The 11,117-nt window shown below is 48.8% G+C and overlaps 1 long non-coding RNA gene across 1 annotated transcript; it reads right to left on the bottom strand.

Annotated features, from left to right (window-relative positions):
• Positions 1-3,918: 3,918 nt before the first annotated feature.
• LOC118986662 (uncharacterized) lies at positions 3,919-10,872 on the bottom strand. The gene is made up of 4 exons (XR_005066426.1): positions 10,716-10,872; positions 10,376-10,520; positions 5,981-6,107; positions 3,919-5,664 (listed from the first exon to the last, which is right to left on the bottom strand). It is a non-coding gene; the product is annotated as an uncharacterized LOC118986662 (long non-coding RNA).
• Between the last annotated feature and the right edge of the window lie 245 nt (positions 10,873-11,117).

The raw sequence follows: 11,117 nt of genomic DNA, 5'->3' as shown, positions 1-11,117 counted from the left end.
GTCTAGTATTTTTGTCTCTCAGATCTTATCTTCTCTTTTTATCTGCTGTATTTTTAAGAAGGAGAAAATAAGAAGAGACATCAACAAAAATTCAAGATACAGCCTCGTGTAGGACACTGGCCTTTGGCTTTGGAGGAAGGCAGGTTCTGCTGCTCATTATGTGGTCTTTAACATGTCACAGAGCCAGTTGGAGCCTCGTACCCATACCTGTAAGTGGGGAACAAGAGTAAAGCCAAGGTCAATGTACCCATGAATGAATTCAGGTCAGGAGTGCTATCCAATGCTCAGCTAGCACCAAGCCCACCGTAAGTGGTAGTTGTCATTAACATTATCATTATCAGGTGAGCAGCCATGACAGATGGCCCAATCCACCCTCAGCAGCAGGGAATTAATAACCCTTCCAGCAAGACCCACATTTTAATAGGAGCAGAAGCACTTTAAATAAAAGGAGAGAATAGAGAATTCTCTTACTTAAAAATGTAAGTCTTCAAAAAGTGTGTTTAGGGGAAAAAGATATAATTATAGACTATGCATGCTTAAAACACAACATAAGAGTTCATTCAGACTAAGATTAAGGGGTTGGAGTAGGAGGTATGTGGTCAAATTTAAAAAGTGAAATGAAAAACATGGGTTGGATAGGGATAAAATATGAATTGTAGAAATAGAAAATTGTCTTCCTGGGAATAAGGATGTCCCACTTGGCATGCGGACACTAAGGAGTGGGTTGTCAGTCACCTTACAGAAGCCCCCAGAAGACACAAAAAATAAACAAAATTAGAGATGAAACAGGAGAAGTAACAACTGACTCCATAGAAATACAAAGGATTGTAAGAGAGTATTATAAACAACTATATGCCAACAAATTGGATAATCTGAACAAAATGGATAAATTCCTAGAAACAGACTATCTTCCAAAAACTAAATCAGGAAGAATCAAAAAACCTAAATAGATCAATTACAACAAATGGCATTGAAGCCATAATCAAAAACTCCCAACAAACCAAAGTTCAGGACAGTATGGCTTCACAGATGAATTCTACCAAACATTCAAGGAAAACTAATGCCTCTCCTTCTGAAACTATTCCCCAAAATATGCAAGAGGAGGGAAGAATTCCAAGGTCATTCTATGAGCCAGCATTATCCTAATTCAAAAACCTGATCAACATACTACAAAGAAAAAAATTGAAGGCTAATATCCTTGATGAATACAGATGCTAAAATCCTCAACAAAATATTAACACACTGATCTAGCGATCCATTAAAAGGTCATACACCATGATCAGGTGGGAGTTATTCAGGTACGAGGGTGCTGCAGTATCTACCAATCAACACCTGTGATACACCACAGAAACAAAACGCAGGGTAAAAATCACATGATCGTATCAGCAGATGCTGGAAAGTCATTTGATTACATTCAGCAGCCATTTATCATCTTTAAAAACCTTCTCAGCAAAGTGGGAATAGAGAGAATATACCTCCACATAATAAAAGTCATATATAACAAAGACATAGCCAACATCATACTCAATGGGCAAGAACTAAAAGCATTTTCCTTAAGAACAGGAACAAGACAGGTAAGGGCATGGGACCTGGATAGACATTTCTCCAAGGAGGACATGCAGGAGGCTGCCTGATATTTGAAAAACTACTCAGCATCACTAGCCATCAGAGAGATGCAAATTGAAACCACAATGAGACACCACCTCACACCTGTCAGGAGGGCCATCGATAAATGGACAGACAAGTTCTGGTGAGGATTCCAAGAAAAAGGAACACCTGGGCTCTGTTGGTGGGAAAGCAGATGGGTGCAGCCACTGTGGAAAGCAGGGTGGAGATACCTCAAAAATTTAAAAATGGAACTGCTGTGACCCAGCAATTCCGCTTCTGGGAATATATCTGAAAAAAAAAAACACCCTGAAGCATAATTCAAAACAGTATATGGAGGCCTATATGTTCATCACAGCATCACTTACAATAGGCAAGATTTGGGCACGGCTCAAGTGCCCATCGGTCGAGGCGTGGATTAAAACAACTCTGGTACGTTTACCCAATGGGATACTGTAAAAGTTTACCTGTTGCAACAGCGTGCATGAACCTGGAGAGGATTATGCTAAGTGAAATAAGCCAGTCAGAGAAGGACAAATAATATGATTTCACTTATATGTGAAATCTATCGAACACAATAAACTAACAAACAAAATAGAAACAGACTCGTAGATACAGAAAAAAAGACTGACAGCTGTCAGAGGGGAGGTGCGGTTAGAGGGATTGTACAGGGATTAAGGAAAAAAGTAGCCTCAAACACAGACAATGGTGTGGTGATAGGTGATGGCCCCAGGGACAGGGAGTGAGGGAGGCAGATAGAAAAGGATAAAGGGGGATAAATGGTGATGAAAAAAGACTTGACCCCGGATGGTGAACACACAGTATACAGTGTACAATATAGCACACAGATAATGTATTACAGAATTGTACACTTGAAACCAATGTCATTTTATTAACCAATGTCACCCCAGTAAGTTTAATAAAATGTTTAGAAAAGGTACAGAATGCGGTGATGAAGATACCAAAGACAATGATCCTGTTAGTGATTGCTTCTTCATTTCCTTTTTCAAGTCAGGGCCCACGGAGGCTGCCTCTGGTTACCCGGCAGATACACCCTAGATGACACTGTTTTGTGAGAGTCCCATGGCCGCTCAAGGCGAAGGCTGGTGTTTGTTTTCTCATGGCAACAAAAGACACCCTAGTCAGAAAAATGATGATATCCACGGTCCACAGTCCCCTCCCTGATGGCTGCAACGTGACATTTCTGGAGGGAACAAGTCTCAGTAACTACCAGATTCACCCACCCTTGTTACTTGCACTAGATTTCTTAAAACGTCAAAGGGCTGAGGGATGCCTGGCTCATTTCCGGACTAGCCACCAGCCAGCAGCTCAACCTGGAGAACAAAAGATACCACCATCCATGGTTTATTTAAGGGTCTTGGTCTTCTTCCTACTTGACAGGCTTCAATATTGACATTCTCCTTGGTGACAGCTGAGAACTGGGGGCACGGGGAGCTAAATGCATCTAGTTCTTTCTTCAAAATCCAGCTTGAATACCACCTCTTCCAAGACACAGCCAAGTGTACAGAGACAAATGCTTGTCTCCTTGTCCCACCTCATTTTAGGGGCATCATTACTCATCAGATCAACTTCCTCCTAATAGAAGTAAGTACAGTAGGCAGCCCACGGGGTCGATGGGCAACTGGGCCTATGGTGGCTCAGAGAGGCCTCTGCAAGAGGAAACCCTCTATCCAGTTTCCTTTGACAGATGAAGAGTGAAATTCCAACAGAGAAACCCAAGGAAGGCGGGGCGGGTGGGGCCATAGCTGTGGTCCTGTTTGCTTAGCTAGAGTGTCCAGGGGGCCACTGAGAGGAGTTTGCCGCGGTGAGATCAGAAAGGGCTTCCTTTGGCCTGTCAAGGACATTAGATCGTATCTTGTGGACAAAAGAAGCCATTTAGAGTCCTAAACAGAGGTGACCCGACTATATCTGCATTCGAGAAGATTCCCTCCGCAGGAGGGAAAGTCGAGAGGGAGACCATGGTCGTTCCACTCATGTCTGTAAGAAATGGTGGGGGTCTGAAACAAAGCTGCCACGTGGACGGGGGTGGGAGGCAGGCGCGAGAGAAGGGATATTTGCTCACTGTAAGGCTAGTCAGCAAAAGAAAGGTTTCCAGCTCTTGGACCACGATTAGAATTCTGACTGTGCCACTTAGTAAGCTGGGTGACCTTGGGCACATTTCTGTTGATGAGCTTTGGTTTGAAAGTCTCTGAGACCGGGCTTTAAAGAATCGGTGAAATAACACAGGAAAGGGAATGAGCCAGGGCCTCGCAGGCAGAGGCCCAACTAGCACTGGAAGGAACCTCAGATGGTGTCCGGTGGCGCGCATCTGGAATTGCTCTGTGAACAGGGAAATACTCGGGGACAGACTTTTCTCCTCACTTCTGCATGGCCGGGGCCTGCTTCGGTGCCTTCCTCATGTTTCTGGAACCGAACTGAACTTTACTTTGGGGTGGGGGCGGGAGAAAGAGGGTTATCAGGAGGGCACATTCATGGCTCGGAGAATGATTTTGGTCTTTCCGCGGTTTACTCACTTGATAACAGCAGAACAGCTAGAGCAGATGACACTTTGTTTTCCCAGTTTCACAGCCTGAAATCAAAAATGCTGAGAGGTGGGACGAGGCTGCATTGCTACGTGATTGGGACACCGGGAGAGCTACTCCTCGTCCTAGGACACAGCCTCTCGGGCCTGGAGCCCCCTCGCCCAGCAGCATCCTGCCACTCACAGGGCTCTCAGGAATCAGTAGCTTCTTTCACGGGATTCTCCTGGGTGTCGTTTCCCTCCCAAGCAGCGCTGGCGGCTGTTCGCAGAGCCTCCAGATGCTGAAATTTGAGTTGGAAATCCAACAAACAGCAGCAGTGGATACAGACAAAAGATGGGCGTTTCTGGAACACACAGGGAAAGAGTGGCCAACACCAAGCTTCTCTTCATCACCCCTGCTCCCGTGGGTATGGTGCTGCTGAGATCTTCAACTCTAAGCAGCAAGGAGCTAGAATACAAACTAGATCTCTTTCCACCCCTTGCATCAGCTTTCTTCCCTGTACCCACCGCTGAAATGGCATTCTCATTTTCATGGGAACAAGTCCAAGTTCCTTAGCCTGACATTGGAGAAGTCCCCCACCCCCAGCCCTGCCTGCCTTTTCTCTCCCTCCTCTGTCCTTCTGCCTTTACAGAAACCTTCTCTTGGAGCCAAGTCTGGATGACCTTGGGTTTTGCCTGTGCCTATAATGCCTTACTCTGAGGTTGGATAAACTTGAGTTCAAGCCCATGCCCTGTGATTTATTAGCTGTGTAGCCCTGGGCAGGTTTGCACAGTTTTCCTGAGCTTCAGTGAGCTCCTCTTCACCAAGGAGATAGTCACCCCGTCCCTGAAGACTTGTGCTGAGAATGAACTAAGTAAACATATGCCAGATGCCAGCAGAGATCACATACTCAATACTATGGACCCCAACTCTGTAAGGCGAGTTCAAGACCAACGTCCTCCTTCATACCCTGATCATTACACAAAACATTCTCCCTTCCCTCTGCCTTCTAGACAAATAATAGTAGCTGGTATTTTTTAAGCATATGCTATGGACCTTATACTATTTACATGGGAAGACTCAGCTGATATACACCACAACCTTATGAAGTAAGGATTCTTAACATCTATATTTCATAGTCTTAAAAAACTAACACTTAGCAATACCCAATAACTTGCTCATGGTTAGGCAGCTGAGTGGGAGAGGGTGAGTTCTGACCTTGGCATTCTGATAAAGGGCTCACACCCTTACTTGCTATGCTCTGCTACAACGGAGACGTCTATGTCCTAAGATGACACTCCTGTGTGACTTATCCCACAGTGCCTCACACCATGTGTGCCGCTCAGCAGGCGCTTAGTGGAGGCTCTATTACGTGCCCGCAGTGTGCCCAGAGAACAAACCCAAATAACGCAAGTTCCAGCCACAGGAGCTCAGAGTTGATTGAAGAGGGATGTAGACACAGAGATCAACACATTCAGTCAGCACTCCAGGGGTGGCAGCCAAGTTTGTAGGCAGGCATGGTCAGTATCAACTCAATCTAGAAAAGTCAAGGGGGGCTTCATGGAAGAGGTGGCCACATGTCTTCCCATCCAATGCCCCTCTCAAGAATTGTCATTTCTCTAGCCCTGGCTGGTGTAGCTCAGTGGATTGAGCGTGGGCCTGTGAACCACATGATTGCGGTTCCATTCCCAGTCAGGGCACATGCCTGGGTTGCAGGCCAGTTCCCAGTAGGGGACTCGCGAGAAGCGACCATACATTGATATTTCTCTCCTTCTCTCCTTCCCTTCCCCTCTAAAGAAAAATAAATAAAATCTTTAAAAAAAAAGAATTGTCATTTCTCAATTGTCTCTTACCCCTTAACTCCTTTTCTCTTGTCTGCCTTTGGGGGGAAAGGCTCTCTTATATTCTTTTTCTTCTATAACAAAATTCCACAGATTGGTGACTTAAACCACAGACATTTCTTTCTCGTAGTTCTGGAGGCTGGAAGTCCAAGATGTCAAGGTATTAGCAGATTTGCTTCCTGGCGGGAGCTCCCTTCCTGGCTTGTAGACAGCTGCTTTCTGTGTCCTTACACAGCAGAGAGAGGAAGCGCTGGTCTACGTCTTACTTTTCTTAGAAGGGCACTAAGTGTATCATGGGACCCCCCACCCCCATGACTTCCTCTAATCCTAATTACTGCCAGAAGGCCCCATCTCCAAATACGGTCACACTGGGGGTTAAGGCGTCAATAGATGAATTGTTTCAGCCCATAACGGAGGTCTTTAATCTAACCAAGTAATTGGATGGGATTCTGTTGGCACAGTAGCATGGTGGCGTTACGCAGCAGGGGAGAGGAAATTCACAAGACAGATATCTGTGTGCACAGTGGATGCCCCTCTATGAGAAACCTGAAGGATCTAGAGCTTGAAGGTTCTTGAAGAACCCCCAACCACACTGCTCTAGGCTGGAGGAAGAGAACAGTCAGGGAACCTCAGAGTCTGAGGCAGCCCCCTTGCGATGCAAAGATAAGGATCTGTGGAGGAAGAAACCAGTGGGATTTCCAAGAAAGGGTGAGACACCTAGCGGCCCTTCTAGGTCGATTCTGCGTGGAAGGACAGGTGAAATGGGGGAGCGAAGGCACATTTTGTACCCCAGCCAGACTCTTTATGTGGGCCTGACCGGCAGGGACAGTCTTCCCTGGGCTTGGACTGATCGTGCCCAGGTGCCCCTCCTGACACAGTGAGCATAATGGAAGAAAGAGACGGTTCCTTCTTGAAGTCGGGAGCCCAGGTTTGCTTGGTGTGCAGTCGGCGCTCCATATAACTCCTGCACCGGCGCTCAGTGGCTGCTCCCCGAGCATTTACTGAGCGATGACTGACCACTCAACCTTGAACCGAGCTCATGTCCTTCTCCAGTGGCCCTCTCTTTCCCGTCTCTGGTGGTCTAGAGTTTCATGCTAGACCTCCGACTCTACATCGAGTCTTTCCCTCCCACCCACGCCAAGGGGCCACCCCACTCCTCTTCCTGTTTTCTGTGGTCTCCTGCCCACAGTTTTTAAGTTTGAAACTTGCACAGTCCAGTCTTTATGATGTGTTCCCATGAGGCTCTCGATTTGCTGGGCTTTTACACAGTGAATGTCTCACTGAGTGAGATGGGAAAGAGCATGGGCTTGGTGTCCGAAAATCTTCCGTTTCACTCTGAGATCAGGCACTTAAGAGACATAGCAGGTTTCAGCTCCTCTGAGCCCAGGCTCCATCCTCCCAAGGTCCTGTGACAGTCACCACGAGAGCTGTCACCAGACCATTGCACACACCACCTCCTGACACAGGGGCCAAGGTCTGACATCAGCACACTCCGGCGGCTGAAAGCAGGCCCATCCGGAGCTCTGTTTGCTGGAGAAGGAGAGGAACGGTACGCAGCTTCAGGGGCTCTGAGCCCTTGGGCAAACAAAGTCGTAGGAACCTGACAGGCTCTTTCCCAGCCTCGGTTAGGGACACAAAGATTCCTTTTAGGCGGCACCCTTCTCCCAAAGTCCCTGGGCCTCCCCCTGACTTCTTGGAACCTCCTTGGAAACAGATGGCTCTTGTACTGATGATACAAAAAGACAGGATCAAAGAACTGATGACTCATTCGAGGTCATTGGAAAGAGGGTATCAGATCCCCATCTGGGTGCTGCTGTCCTGTCACCGAGTCTGCCTCCCAGCCCTGCTCCCCATCTGCTGATGAAGAGTCTACCTGGTGAAGCATGTAGGAAACTGCCTCCGGATGGCAAGGCAGTTGGAATGTGGTCCCAAGGCCAGTCCTCTACGAGGTTCCCATCCTGGAGTATTTGACAAGCCAGGGACAGACAAGGGGACAGATGGCGTTTGACAGTCCCCGAGGGGTGCTGGAGCCGCCCTGAACATGGAACCAGGTGAGGCGGTATGAAAAGGGGGGTCTGAGCTGCATAGAGAAGGAGAGAAGAAATCGCGTGACACAGAGCTCGTGGAGGAGGCACAGTCTGGGAGCAGCCCGTCCGGGGAGGGAGCTGGGCCTTGGCTGGTGTTGACCTGGCCACCGACTTTGCGTCTAGGGCCATCTTCCGCCATCTGCTCCCGGGCCCCTGGAAAGCAGGGCTCCAGGTGCTGGGGCCATTCCAGGAGTGGGCCTGCCTCTTCCCTGCCTCCCTGATTTTGCACATGGATGGCCAGCACCAGATCTTCCCTTTGCGCTCATGTCTGCTGCAAGAGGAAAAACATAGCTCACATCTCTCCTCTCTTACAAATCCTTCGCAGACTTCTGCAGGCACAGATGACTCCATTGCAATTGCCGTGACAGTAACCATGATTCTTGGGGTGGGGCGGGGTGTAATATTAACAGAGAGATCAATAGGCGGGTAGATGCAAATCTCATTTCATTCTTAAAGCACCTCTGCCTTACTACCCCTGAGCTCCCCGAATGGAGGTTTGAAGAGTTTAAGTAAATGGCCCAAGATGATTCAGCTCCTGAGTTGGGACCAAAACTCAAACTCTTTTCTCCTCTCTCAGACACTATGAAATCCTCCCTACATTGTGATGTCTAGGATATCAGGTTCATTTTCCCAACCGCCTCCCTGTCAATCAGGGCCTGGCTCGGGAGTAGAAATCCGATGCACGTGTGTTGGGTGGAATCGATTTGAAGAGAGCTAGCTATTAGGAGGCTTCGGGGGCGGGGCTCATGCAATAGGACAAGGTGTCTCGGAATAAAAGATGAGCGAGTCAGGCGGGAGCCAATTAGCAGAGGGCACTCCAGCCTGTGACAAGAACTTTAATTTGATAGGAGGCCATTGAGAGCCATTCACTGTGGAGCTCAGAGAAAGGCAGAGACAAGCTCCTAATGACACTCAAGGGCCTTTGAAACCTTTAATTGCTGCCTGCAATTTTACTATTTTCCTGTAGAAGTGACATGACACAGAGGATAAACTCGTGGCTGCTGTGAGCCCCGGGCTGCTCTGCCCACCACAAGGTCACTGTGACAGTGCCATCCCCACTGGGTACAGAGTGGAAATGCTGCAAACAAGCCCAGGTCACTGTCCCCATGGGTCCCTGAACCCCCAGATCAAGGCCCCTCCCTGCCTCTGGCACCTCCACGCCCCTCATGGCTCTTGGGATAGGAGGAGCCTGCAGGGGCCTGAGGACACCCCACCCCGTGGGGACCAGCAGTCACCACCACTACTAGCCCCTCCGCAGTGTCCCAGTTGCGAACCCTCGCTGGTCTGCCCTCTCTTGGAGCGTTCATGGCTTCCAGGAGTTTCCACCCCACAGAGGCCAGCGCTGCCCTCCCTGCCCCATCATTACAGTAACACCCACTGTGCAGGACTGGTACGAAAAGAGAGGAAGGGGGCCGTGAAACTCTGCTCTTGGAGAAGCCCTGGTAGGCTGCTTGGCATTTCAGCTTGTATTTTTCCAAGCTTGGGCTCCCCTGCTTCTTGCATGGGGCACAAAACCACTAGGAGGCCAGTGGCCGAGCCTGGCCTTCCAAAGCCAGCGAGCACCGACCATGGGGCGGATTCCACACCCAGGACAATGGTCTCTTCAAGCCACAGAAAGCTGCTCAGTGCCACATTGTTCGCGTGTGACGCAGCCTCTTGAACACACACAAGCACTCCCATTTTCACTAGCCCCGTGACGGTGACTTAATTACTGCCCAAGTTGCTGGGGCTGATTCAAGCTGCAAATCTCTCTCCCCACCCCCTAAAGGGAAGAAAACAAAATCGAACCCTGACTATGAAAAGGAAAGCCAGCCTGTGAGCCGGTGCAGGGTGGGGACTGACTATGAAGTGGGCACCAGGTGCGTTAATTACACTTGGTTTACGACTGCGGTCACTTGTGGGCAATGATCTGGCCCAGCACCTGCGCCCACGGACACCCCTGGTATTTGGGGAAGCAAGATGAATATTGGCCAGATGGCGACTTCGGGAGGACATAATTCACGGAGCATGCCCTTCCCCAATGCAGATTTCTGTGAAGGCATCTTAAGTGCCAGGCTGAACAAAACAGGACAGGAAAGCTCAGCCCACAACTCACAGCGGTGAGTTGAAGATTAATGGTCCCGACATTGACCCCAACAGGAGGCCCACATGGCAGTCAGACCCCAGGCTCCAAGCAGCTGATCTTGCCAACCCATCGCCTTGTCGCTGGCAGAGGGAGCTGACATCCTCCTCCTGGGAGTCGCTGAGGCACTCTGCGTGGGGGAGGGGCGAGCCCCGAAATGACACACGGGATACACATTGCAGAAACTGGGTCATTTACCTGTTTGTTTTTAAAGTTAACTTGGTGTAGTGACAGGCCTCATCAGCACTTACTCGCCCGGTAATTTGATTTTGACAGTGACCAAGTGAACAGTGGGCTTCTACTTCAGCAGCTGGGACTAGTTCTGAGGACCAGGGAGGGCACACTGGGGAAAAAATAAATAAATGCGTCTTCTTAGAAACTCTTGAAAAACAATACCAAGAAGCCCTGGTATCGTCAGGCCCCGAGCAAGCAAGACAAGTAGCTCCTTTCCAAGTTGGTTTAGGAAAGTTCTTGCTAGCTAAGGAGTAATATGTATCCAACCCACAAGGAGTTAAAAAAAAAAGTCAACGTTACCCACCTGTCAGTGGCGTTTTGGAGGCAGTAAAGCCTGTCTGGAGTCTGTGCAATTCCTCCAACCTACACACTGGAATCCTGAACCACGGAACAAGGACATGCAGACTGAAGGTCACGCTGATTCAAAACAAGGTCAGCCCAAAGCAGCTCCGAGCAGACAGAACCGGGTTAAAGTATGTGGCCGGGTATGTCCTCGCCCCCGTGGCCTCAGCCCTCAGCCCCTCCACGTCATAACCACATGTGCGTCGAGAAGCAAGACCAGTCCTCGCCTCATTCAGGACAAAAGCCAGCCTAGCAGAACAGTGTTGCTGTGTGGTATTTTTGCTGTCGTTCACTCGTTTTAGAGGAATAAATACTCGAATCTGTGCTAAAGAGATAAATGATGTAATAACACCAACTGGGGGCA

This window comes from Sturnira hondurensis, unplaced genomic scaffold, assembly GCF_014824575.4.
Source record: "Sturnira hondurensis isolate 20B ecotype Veracruz unplaced genomic scaffold, ASM1482457v3 Scaffold0000780, whole genome shotgun sequence".
NCBI classification, from domain to species: domain Eukaryota; kingdom Metazoa; phylum Chordata; class Mammalia; order Chiroptera; family Phyllostomidae; genus Sturnira; species Sturnira hondurensis.
This window is presented reverse-complemented; position numbering and strand designations above follow the sequence as displayed.